Raw genomic sequence first — 13,442 nt, forward strand, 5'->3', positions numbered from 1 at the left:
GGTCCTTGAATATTCAAAACCGTAAACACCCTTTCAAGGGGGTTTTGACGCTCCTTAACCCTCCCAATGCATGTCTAATGGCCTTGAAACTTGTTGGAATGATCTTAGAACCTTAAAACGTGTCCAAAGAAGTGTAAACATGAGTTTACGGTTTGGAAACGTCTCCCAAAACCGTAAACACCTTTCCAAGGGTGTTTTAATGCTCCAAACACCTTGCATGGCTTGTATTTGAGTCTAGAACTTGCATGAATGGCCTACAAATCACCAAAGCACATGGAAAACGGACAAACATGGACAAGGGTGGTTTACGGCCGTAAACCCATGAGTTTACGACCGTAAACTCCCCAAGGGTGGTTTACGGCCGTAAACCCATGAGTTTACGACCGTAAACTCCCCAAGGGTGGTCCAAGGACCGTAAACCCAAATCCCTCGGCCATTTCATGTCCCGGTCACTTCCTAAGCCATGGGATCAACCTTAGATCCTTCCTATGTGCAAGATGAGACCTTGGATCGCTCAAACCACCACACCCATGAGTTTACGGCCGTAAACTCATGGGGAATATGGTCTTTAAACCGTAAACTCCCTAAGGGTTTACACTTGAAGAGTAAACACCTTATCTAGGCCCTACACTCCTTAGATGCAACCCGTACCATCCCTAACACTTGAATTGAAGTGTTTTCGTGCCTCGGAGTGTATTATCCTACTATCTTGGTAAATCAAAATCTAATTAGATACAATTATGTATCTCTTCATGTTACATAGGAACCTCACGTGTGTTCAAGCCCTAAACTGATACATAGCATCTAAATCGGCACATTCTCGTCAGGTGAGTTCATACCCCTACACCATTTTCTGTGTTTTTCATGTTTTCAGGGGGGGGGGGGAATACAAGCAAAAGTACAAGGAAACTTGTACTCAAATCTGTTATTTTGTATAACATAACTACATGTTCAAATATGTTTTAAACATTGAAATTCGTATTAACCAACCGTTTAACTCGTGGAGTTAGTTTTCAAAACCAGTTGTGAAACTCATTATAAAATGTTACATTTTTACATTTCACAAGGATTTCATGTCATTTCATAAACCGGGATTTTCAATACTATTACTTGTAAAATTCATTAATCTTATGATTGGAGACACGTCCTCGGTAACACTCCACAACGGATACGAGAGTGGAGGACTACTCCCGTAACCAGAATCTCTTGGAGGGAGAGCGTGACTTGAGTGTATAGATCTATACGGGACTGACTACCCCGCACCCTGCTGCTAGCTACAGTTGGATCGTCAGGTCCATGGGTGACAAAAGTCATAAAACGACGATGGACTTCTTATTGCCATGTCTAGTCTATTGTATGGTTATGGAACTCGCAACTTAGATAATGGAATTTTACTGATAAAGTAATAACGAACCCAGTGAACTAACCTTCTAGTAATAACTGTCTTTGATTACTACCAGTTCACTACTTACTTATTAGTTTTGTGTACGTGTCAAAACTAATATGCTTACTACGGGATACTAGTCATTCAGTATGTTTCACTCAAACGATACAAGTATGGTAGATGCTTGTACACATCATTTCAGAATCGATAACCAACGAATGTTTTACATAAGAAAACATAGGGTTTTCTTGGGATAACGAAACTTTTCATAAACAAGGTTGTACGGTACATCTAACGAGAAATCAAACCATATTCTCATAAGGAAATTTGCAGGATTTTCTTGATTCAAATTGTGTAACAAAAGGGATAACCAAACTACTTTTATAAGAAAATACGGGATTTTCTTGGATATCAACTTTTCATGAAACTAAAGGAAACTGAACCTTTTTTTTAGAAAACAAACCGCTTATGAACTCACCAGCTTTATGCTGATAATTTAAAACTGCTTGTATTCTCAGGGCATCCATAGACAGGTACTCCTACCAACCTCTTTTTGAGAAGACGGAGCTTATAGAAGACTCGTCTTTACTTTTGTTCTAACCAATGTATCTAAGAAAACTTGTAGTACTTTATTTTCAAACAAATGTAAAACTTTCTTATGTAATGTAATGGTTGTGTTTACTATGCTTGCTATGTACATTGGTTGTGATACTCTACATGACGTCACATCCGCCCCGGAACGTTTCCGCCATCGGTTTCGGGGTGTGACAGATTGGTATCAGAGCCCTTGTTTATAGTGAACTAAGTATACCGAACCTTACATGGTATACAACTATAAACACTAAGGGGCCTAAGTGCTCTAAACTAAAAGTATGCTTTTAAAATATGAGTATTTTTATAAAAGTATACAAGTATTCCCGAGTACCGAAATCCGTATCGCGAAGAGAACAAAGCATAAGTAAATTGGGTGTTGTGCGCTGTGGTTAAACCTGGGCAGTTATGTAGTCATGTCTAGGGTCAATATAGCCTGATCAACTATATTCATTCGAGACACGGCCAACATGTGCTTGGGAGTGACTGTGGTGTACAGCAGGCCTATAACTTACCTAACATCCATTCAACATAAAATACTATGGGAGTATTTTAGCCCGAACCAATTACCTCATGGAAATCCGTTCCGAGTGTTACTACTCATTCCTCCCTTAGCGATAGTTTACTTGCTTTAAGTAATTTTCCTGTCCTATCGCGTAGTAGAACACTCTAAGCATTATTATGAGATATATCCTTGCTTCATATCTCTAAATTCCATCCTCCTCTTTCTTGGTCATTTCAGATCAAGATGCCTCCCCGAAGGAGATCTACCAGGAGAAGCAACGACACTCCTCCACCACCGCCTCCTCCCCAATTTGATCCTGTCATGTTTCAGGCAGCTGTTACTGCTGCAGTGGCTGCTGCCATGTCGCAAATAAATTCCGGTGGATCTGTTGGCCAGGGAAGTGGTGTGCATCCTCAATCACAGGAAAGTGGTCAGGGACACCAAAAGGAGTGCTCCTATAAGGACTTCATGAACGCAAAACCCACATCTTTCGACGGCAAAGGAGGTGTTATTGCTCTGACTCAATGGTTTGAAAAGATTGAGTCCATATTCGAGATTTGCGCAGTCTCCGAATCCAACAAAGTGAAGTACGCCGCTTGCACTTTCCTCAACAAAGCATTAACCTGGTGGAATGGCCGGGTCAAGTCCTTAACCCTGCCAGTGGCAAATGCCATGGGTTGGGACAAACTGAAGGAACTCATGATAGCCCAGTATTGCCCACGGGGCGAGATGCAGAAACTTGAACACGAACTCTGGACCCTAAAGATGAAGGGTTCTGACATTGCCTCCTACACTTCTAGGTTCGAGGACCTAGCACTCCTTTGTCCGGGAATGGTATCCCCGGAAAGCAAAAAGATCGAACGATTCATTTGGGGGCTGACCCAGCCAACCAAGGGAAATGTTTTGTCTGCGAACCCGGAAACCTTCGATAGCGCCAAGTGTTTGGCATAAATTCCGATTGATCATAGCGACGATCCCGAGGAGATAGCCACCGCCTCTGATCCGGCTAAAGGGAGCGGTGAAAACAAGAAGAAATCCTGGAACAAACGAAAGGGTCAGGGTTCGCAAGGATCCTCAAAGAAACAGCAAACTGTAGCGGTCCACGCTGCTACTACCCCTGTTGTTACTCCTGCCACTCAGACTCCTACCAGCAGGTACAATGGCACCCTTCCTCGGTGTGAAAAGTGTAACTACCACCATAATCCCGGCCCGTGCCGGGAGATGTCATGCACAAACTGTGGCAAAAAGGGGCACACGATGCGATTTTGTAAAACCCCAGCCCAACCAACAAATCAAGCCTCTGGAGCGGGTGTTGGTCGAGCCTGCTACAGCTGTGGGGAGGTCGGACATTTCAAGAGGGACTGCCCCAAAGCAGCAACAGCCAACAACACCGGAAGAGTTCTAACCATGGGACAAGAAGAGGCAGTCGCTGACCCCACCGTTGTCACGGGTACGTTCCTCCTCGACAACTCTTATGCATGCATTCTTTTCGATTCTGGTGCTGAAAGGAGCTTTGTTAGTCATGCATTCAAACAATTTCTTAAACAAAAATCCCAACCATTAACCGAAAAGTTTACCGTCGAAATGGCTAACGGTGAGAAAGAGAGCACTAACGAGATATACGTAGGGTGTGCCCTATCCTTAAACGACCGTTCATTTCTCATTGACCTTATGCCAGTCTCCATAAAAAGCTTTGATGCCATCATTGGCATGGATTGGTTGAGCCTCAATCGTGCTGATATCCTTTGTTTCGAAAAAGCTATCCGTCTCAATCTTCCTTCGGATGAAATTCTGGTAATCTACGGGGATAAACTCAGTTCAAATCTTCGCATCATTTCGTGCATCAAAGCCCAGAAACTCCTGCGGAAGGAGTGTCATGCATTCTTAGCCCATGTCGTTAACGAAAAGCAGGAAGTTAAAGGCCTCGAGAGCATCCCCGAAGTCTGCAACTTTCCTGATGTCTTCCCAGAGGATCTCCCAGGAATCCCTCCTGAACGCCAAGTAGAGTTTCGTATCGACTTAATCCCCGGAGCTACCCCCGTAGCCAAATCTCCTTATCGATTAGCTCCGGCAGAAATGCAGGAGTTATCTAGTCAACTCAATGAGCTGCTCAGTAAAGGATTCATCAGACCGAGTTCCTCGCCGTGGGGAGCCCCGATCTTATTCGTGAAAAAGAAAGATGGATCTTTTCGAATGTGTATCGATTACCGAGAGCTGGACAAGCTCACGATCAAAAACCGCTATCCTCTTCCTCGGATAGACGACCTCTTCGATCAACTTCAAGGAGCTAGCTACTTTTCCAAAATCGATTTAAGATCAGGGTACCATCAGCTGCGAGTCCATGAGGGTGACGTTCCCAAAACAGCCTTTCGGACTCGATATGGTCATTACGAATTCGTAGTTATTCCCTTCGGTCTAACCAACGCGCCGGCGGTGTTCATGGATTTGATGAACCGGGTGTGTCGTCCATTTCTGGACAAGTTTGTTATCGTATTCATTGACGACATACTTGTCTATTCCAAAAGCGAAGAGGATCACAAACAACACTTGAGGCTAGTGTTGGAAACTCTTAGATCGGAGCAACTGTACGCGAAATTCTCCAAATGTGAATTCTGGATCCGGAAGATTACCTTCCTTGGTCATGTGGTAAGCAAGGAGGGCATACACGTGGATCCTTCCAAGATCAAAGCGATAGAAAACTGGTCAGCACCGAAGACACCCACAGAAATCCGTCAATTCTTGGGTCTCGCTGGCTACTATCGCAGATTTATCCAAAATTTCTCCAAAATTGCCAAACCCTTAACCACTCTAACTCAGAAAGGGGTACCCTTTTGTTGGAGCGAAAAGCAAGACACTGCGTTCCAAACACTGAAACGAGCCTTGTGCAGCGCACCTATCCTGTCCCTTCCCGATGGGACGGAAGACTTCGTTGTCTACTGCGATGCATCCAATCAAGGTCTCGGTTGTGTTCTAATGCAACGAGGCAAGGTCATCGCCTATGCTTCCAGGCAACTAAAAGTACACGAAGTCAACTACACGACTCACGACCTAGAATTGGGAGCAGTGGTCTTCGCATTAAAAATCTGGAGACATTATCTCTACGGAACTAAGTGCACCATCTTTACTGACCATAAAAGTCTACAGCACATCCTCGACCAAAAGGAGCTGAACATGAGACAACGGCGATGGGTTGAACTACTCAACGACTACGAGTGTGAAATCTGCTACCATCCCGGCAAGGCCAATGTGGTGGCAGATGCCCTCAGCCGGAAAGAATACTCAGGTCGTAAGGTGAAGGCACTGACTATGACTATCCATTCCCACTTATCCGCACAAATCAGAGAGGCTCAGCTGGAAGCCTTAAGACCAGGAAACGTGTCAGGCGAAGCCCTGAGAAGAATGGATAAGAATCTTGAAATCAGAAACGACGGAGTCTATTGTTTCATGGACCGGATCTGGACCCCAAAGTTCGGAGGTTTCAGAGAGGTTGTCATGAACGAAGCTCATAATACTAAATACTCCGTACACCCAGGTTCGGATAAGATGTACCTGGATCTCAAGAAACTGTACTGGTGGCCAAATATGAAGGCCGAAATCGCTACTTTCGTAGGCAAGTGCCTGACTTGCGCCAAAGTGAAGGCCGAATCTCAAAAACCCTCCGGTCTACTTCTTCAACCCGAAATACCTGAATGGAAATGGGAAATGATTACCATGGATTTCATCACCAAGTTACCCAAATCTCCGAGTGGGTACGACACCATTTGGGTAATTGTCGACCGACTGACCAAATCTGCTCACTTCCTTCCTATCAAGGAAAACTTCAAAATGGAAAGACTCACGCGAATCTACATCCAAGAGGTGGTCCGACTGCACGGTGTACCTGTGTCCATCATTTCCGATCGGGACAGCAGATTCACTTCTAGGTTCTGGCAGTCACTACAGAAGGCTCTTGGAACTAAGCTGGATATGAGCACAGCTTACCATCCTCAAACAGACGGACAGCGTGAGAGAACCATCCAAACCTTGGAAGACATGTTGAGAGCCTGCGTCATCGACTTCGGCGCGTCATGGGATACTCATCTTCCTTTGGTTGAATTTTCTTATAACAACAGCTACCATACCAGCATCAAGGCTGCGCCTTTCGAAGCCCTCTATGGCCGCAAGTGCAGATCCCCTCTGTGCTGGGCTGAGGTGGGTGACACGCAGCTGGTCAAGGGACAAGTCCCTGACATCACTCTCACTGGTCCAGAAATCATCCGCGAAACCACTGAAAAGATCGTACAAATCCGAGAACGACTTAAGGCCTCCCGAGATAGACAAAAGAGCTACGCCGATAAACGACGAAAACCCTTGGAATTCCAGGTTGGAGACCGTGTCTTGTTGAAAGTCTCACCCTGGAAGGGCATGATACGCTTCGGAAAGCGTGGAAAACTTAACCCAAGGTACATAGGACCTTTCGAAATCCTAGCAAGGATTGGTCCCGTAGCTTACAAACTTCATTTACCTCATGAACTTAGCAATATTCACCCTGTCTTCCACGTCTCAAACCTTAAAAAGTGTCTTTCTGATGAGACCCTTGTGATTCCTTTGGATGAGATCGAAATCAACGAAAACCTGAACTTTGTGGAAGAGCCCATCGAAATCATGGATAGAGAGATCAAACAAACGAAACAAAGCCGCATCCCGATAGTGAAGGTTCGCTGGAATGCCAAGCGAGGTCCCGAATTCACTTGGGAACGCGAAGACTCGATGAAAACGAAATACCCATATCTCTTTCCAATTCCATGATTTGTATCTAAATTCTAAATTTCGGGACGAAATTTCCTCTAACAGGGGGATAATGTGACAACCCGAAAGATTTTCTGTTAACATAACCCATGCCATTAATAAAAATTTATTTTATTTTGGGTTTTCCGTTAACTTTCAAATTAAATAATTCATTTAGAATTATTATTATAATTTCGTATGTGTCAGAAACGAAATATGTATTTGGGTGAAAAACACTCTAAATAATCTTTTGGGAAATTCTAGACTACGACTACTACGGGTGATGGTCATTTACCCGGGTAAAATATTAAACTCCGTTTAATGTCCGTATTGGGTGTATTCCCACCGGGTCACTAACTCTAGTCATACAAAAGGGTGGAGTGACCACCATTTGAGCTTTTCCCACACTTGAACTTTCTCTCTCTACTCTCTCTCTAAAATCGGATTTCTCTCAAGGATCATCACTTTCAAGCTCCAATTTGGTAAGTGATCCTTCCTAACTAGTTTTTTATCCTAACATGCATGCAAATCCATGTCTTAAACTCCCAAATGCATCAAAAACTCGTGTTTACGGTTTGGGGGAGCCTCCTAAAAACCGTAAACTCCTTCAATGGGAGTTTTGAAGCCCCAAAACCCTTCCAAACCTCTTCTAGTGCTTAGATCCTTACATGCATGGAGTTAGAACCACAAGATCATGAGTTTTTGGCCATGAACATGAGTTTACGGTCCTTGAATATTCAAAACCGTAAACACCCTTTCAAGGGGGTTTTGACGCTCCTTAACCCTCCCAATGCATGTCTAATGGCCTTGAAACTTGTTGGAATGATCTTAGAACCTTAAAACGTGTCCAAAGAAGTGTAAACATGAGTTTACGGTTTGGGAACGTCTCCCAGAAGTGTAAAACCTTTCCAAGGGTGTTTTAATGCTCCAAACACCTTGCATGGCTTGTATTTGAGTCTAGAACTTGCATGAATGGCCTACAAACCACCAAAGCACATGGAAAACGGACAAACATGGACAAGGGTGGTTTACGGCCGTAAACCCATGAGTTTACGACCGTAAACTCCCCAAGGGTGGTTTACGGCCGTAAACCCATGAGTTTACGACCGTAAACTCCCCAAGGGTGGTCCAAGGACCGTAAACCCAAATCCCTCGGCCATTTCATGTCCCGATCACTTCCTAAGCCATGGGATCAACCTTAGATCCTTCCTATGTGCAAGATGAGACCTTGGATCGCTCAAACCACCACACCCATGAGTTTACGGCCGTAAACTCATGGGGAATATGGTCTTTAAACCGTAAACTCCCTAAGGGTTTACACTTGAAGAGTAAACACCTTATCTAGGCCCTACACTCCTTAGATGCAACCCGTACCATCCCTAACACTTGAATTGAAGTGTTTTCGTGCCTCGGAGTGTATTATCCTACTATCTTGGTAAATCAAAATCTAATTAGATACAATTATGTATCTCTTCATGTTACATAGGAACCTCACGTGTGTTCAAGCCCTAAACTGATACATAGCATCTAAATCGGCACATTCTCGTCAGGTGAGTTCATACCCCTACACCCTTTTCTGTGTTTTTCATGTTTTCAGGGGGGGAATACAAGCAAAAGTACAAGGAAACTTGTACTCAAATCTGTTATTTTGTATAACATAACTACATGTTCAAATATGTTTTAAACATTGAAATCCGTATTAACCAACCGTTTAACTCGTGGAGTTAGTTTTCAAAACCAGTTGTGAAACTCATTATAAAATGTTACATTTTTACATTTCACAAGGATTTCATGTCATTTCATAAACCGGGATTTTCAATACTATTACTTGTAAAATTCATTAATCTTATGATTGGAGACACGTCCTCGGTAACACTCCACAACGGATACGAGAGTGGAGGACTACTCCCGTAACCAGAATCTCTTGGAGGGAGAGCGTGACTTGAGTGTATAGATCTATACGGGACTGACTACCCCGCACCCTGCTGCTAGCTACAGTTGGATCGTCAGGTCCATGGGTGACAAAAGTCATAAAACGACGATGGACTTCTTATTGCCATGTCTAGTCTATTGTATGGTTATGGAACTCGCAACTTAGATAATGGAATTTTACTGATAAAGTAATAACGAACCCAGTGAACTAACCTTCTAGTAATAACTGTCTTTGATTACTACTAGTTCACTACTTACTTATTAGTTTTGTGTACGTGTCAAAACTAATATGCTTACTACGGGATACTAGTCATTCAGTATGTTTCACTCAAACGATACAAGTATGGTAGATGCTTGTACACATCATTTCAGAATCGATAACCAACGAATGTTTTACATAAGAAAACATAGGGTTTTCTTGGGATAACGAAACTTTTCATAAACAAGGTTGTACGGTACATCTAACGAGAAATCAAACCATATTCTCATAAGGAAATTTGCAGGATTTTCTTGATTCAAATTGTGTAACAAAAGGGATAACCAAACTACTTTTATAAGAAAATACGGGATTTTCTTGGATATCAACTTTTCATGAAACTAAAGGAAACTGAACCTTTTTTTTTAGAAAACAAACCGCTTATGAACTCACCAGCTTTATGCTGATAATTTAAAACTGCTTGTATTCTCAGGGCATCCATAGACAGGTACTCCTACCAACCTCTTTTTGAGAAGACGGAGCTTATAGAAGACTCGTCTTTACTTTTGTTCTAACCAATGTATCTAAGAAAACTTGTAGTACTTTATTTTCAAACAAATGTAAAACTTTCTTATGTAATGTAATGGTTGTGTTTACTATGCTTGCTATGTACATTGGTTGTGATACTCTACATGACGTCACATCCGCCCCGGAACGTTTCCGCCATCGGTTTCGGGGTGTGACAGAATCTCAGCTCTCTAACCGACACTTATTCCCACCAAATGACCAATTTCCATCAAATCCCCCAAATACCCAAAATATGCTTAAGGTCAAACTTGGTCAATGTCAAAGTCAACTATCCTTACGTCGTGGCCAGGCATTGGTCACGTCGTGACATCGAACCCGATCCGATTCCCACTCGACTTGACCCAAACTGGACAACTCAGTCAAAGAAACCACCCGAGTTGGCATCACGACGTGAGCACCTATTCTTGTGACATCCCCAAAATCACGGCCAAAAAAGACCGGTTTCATTTATGCTTTTAAATAAAATCAGACTAATCCTTTGATTAAAAGAGTTGCGGAATTTGTTCCCAAAACAAAATATGATAAGAATTTATCAAAGCATTTCATAAAGAAATGTATTTTCATTATATAACAAAACCTCGGGATGTCATGTTCCGATACAGACCAAAAGCATAAACAATACAAAATAGACCTTACAACAGTTACATATAACTACTGGTCTATAATCCAAAAATATATTGACAATGTCATCACATTTATGCTCTCGTGCCACTACCTGTAATACAAAGAAAAACTGAATGGGTCAGGCTTGGGAGCCTGGTGAGCATATAGGGTTTTCAACCCACAATAAATAATTATATTTAGTTCATCAACCAACAAAAACCCGATTACCCATTCCCGTTATCCTCACTTTATGTGACAACCCGAAATTTTTTTAAATTTTTGTCTTGTAAAGCTCAGCCAGTCAACTCCGCTGAGTGTCAGACTCATTTCTGTTATCATTTAGCCTCGTTTAGAGTCCGTTTAAAGGTCCAAAGGTCAGTACATTCAAGCATTGAGCATAGGAATGGATCGCGTACACTTCTAGCATCAAAACCGGGCCTTACACTCCAACACAAGGAGTGTAAGGCCGCACACATGGGTATGCGGCCGCACACCCCTCTCCTGGCAGCACACTCACGTGTACAAAGGAGGAGTTTAGCCTTCATTCATCCTTTTTCACTCTCCAAGGCTTAGAACTCGATTTCTCTCTCAACTATCATCCGATTTTCAGCCTAGATCTTCAAGAATGTAAGTGTTCTTCACTTGATTTGTTGTTAATCCTTCCAAACTAGTAACACTCTTTGATTTCATCCATTGGAAATCATGTTTTGACTAGATCTTCAAATCTTCATACATTTCACCAAGAACACACACTTTTTCTTGGCAATTTTGAGCCTTCTCGAGCTTCTGGATAGTAAGTACTTCTTCCCTACACTTGAATCTTGTTTAGAACACTAGTTTAAGCCCTTGAAACTGCCCAGAAGTCAAGAACATATGGTGTGTGCGGCCGCACACACTCATGTGGTCGTACACCCCTCAAACACCCCTCAAAACACCCTTCAAACACCCCTAAAGGCTTCCATATTGTAAGTACCATCCCCTAAGCTTGTTACTTACTAGATATGAGCCTTAGAAAACGTCCAAACCATGTTCATCAAGGAGTGTGCGGCCGCACACACTCCATGTAGCCGTACACCCCTTTGTTTAGTGTTTAAGGGCCTCCAAAGTGCCTTTCTAGCTTCAACACTTGATGAGCATCAGTCCTACAAGCCTCCCTACCATTTGGAAAACGTTTTGTGCACTCTTTACCATGAGTGTGCAGCTGCACACTCCCTTGGCCGCACACCCATGGCCGCACACTCCTCAAAGTGGCCGTACACTCCCTTTTAGTGAATCACATGTGATTCCAACACTTGGGCAAAGTGTTTCCTAGTCCCGTGAGGTGTTTCTTTGCATTTGGTTGCTTCTAAACACTATATTTATGTCAATATATGCCATTATATGTCATTTAGGACTCGTTAAGTCTCGGGACTTCATTCGTGGAACTTCTCATCCTTACGCGCGTATTCGTTTGAATCACCCACATCAGGTGAGTTCATACCCCCTAATGAATCTTTTAACTGTTTTAAATGTTTTAAGGGGGGAATACAAGTTGAACACAATGTTAATTGTGTAATTGTTTGTTATAAACATTTTCAAAAGGATTACTTATGTCTTTTATGAGTGATCAAAACATTTCAAAAACTCTTTTAAAGTTATGTTACTTTATGGTTTTACCAAAACTCTGTTTTTAGAGTACAAGCATAACTTAGTAGATAAAAGAGTCTTCACAATAACAGTTCAAGGAAAACATTAGTAAACTATAATAGGTATAGTTTAGGAAGACACTACTCTTTACTTCTAGTACAATGAAGCATACAAAGAGTCAGTTCATACATGAGTCAGAAACACCCTATTTTGAGAAACATTTCACACTATACACTATACAAGAGAGTATAATATACACTAGTACAGAGTGAACATTACTACATTATGACTTACTATACAAACACTGTTATACGATAAATTAATGTGACACACCATTTAAGGATACAACGACACTGTGTTGTATCAAATTGTAACCAGAGTCTCCTAGAGGGAGAGCGGACATCTTCTGTATAGATCTATACGTGACAGACACTCCCACACCCTGACTGCTAGCTACAGTCCCATCCGATAAGGCCAAGGGGTGAAAAAATGTCACCTCACTACATATGACACCAGAGGGTCATCTTTTATTTAGTCGTCGATCAGCATGGTTACATACGGGTTCACATTTAAACTTTTAATTAACCAGTTTGGGATTAAAGGCTACTTTAGACTCCCCGGGGTGTATTGTACATTTAATACTACCTGGAGTCTGTATTTTATTACTTTATAGCCAGCAGTGTCACTGCTGAGGTAAAACATTATTTTCCCTATTACATCTACTTTGTGAATCTTCGCACATATTCATTAATGTATAAACTATATTTAGTTAATGAGAGTCTCATTCGGGAAAATACACACTCATACAAGAAACAAACATACATAACATTTGATGCCTTGGTAGAAGGCTACGATTAGTAGAAAGGACCATAATGCTAACCTTATGATTCCCTAATGTATACATCAAAGGATACATATATATCAATAGCATCCGACAGGTAATAGGATGTGTGTTCTCTGCTTCATTTCCTGTTCCTTGTTTGGTTATGGGCTTGGAGCAGATTCACCCAGTCTATTATCGATTCGATTCTAGATATATATGTCCAGTATACATTGAGTCATCATAAGGGTACCAGGTATGGGTCAAGTCATAGGACATAGAGTTAATGCACAGTTTTCTAGTACAGAACATACTTTCCAATTCAGAACTTTTGGTATACAACACTAGAAACTTACCAGTTAAGGGTTTAATCCATTTTATTAAACCAGGATAAACTTAAAGGACCTTAGGTGATTAACTCTATAATACT

Source organism: Lactuca virosa, chromosome 3 (genome assembly GCF_052849685.1).
Source record: "Lactuca virosa cultivar CGN04683 chromosome 3, Lactuca_virosa_CGN04683_v6, whole genome shotgun sequence".
Taxonomy (NCBI): domain Eukaryota; kingdom Viridiplantae; phylum Streptophyta; class Magnoliopsida; order Asterales; family Asteraceae; genus Lactuca; species Lactuca virosa.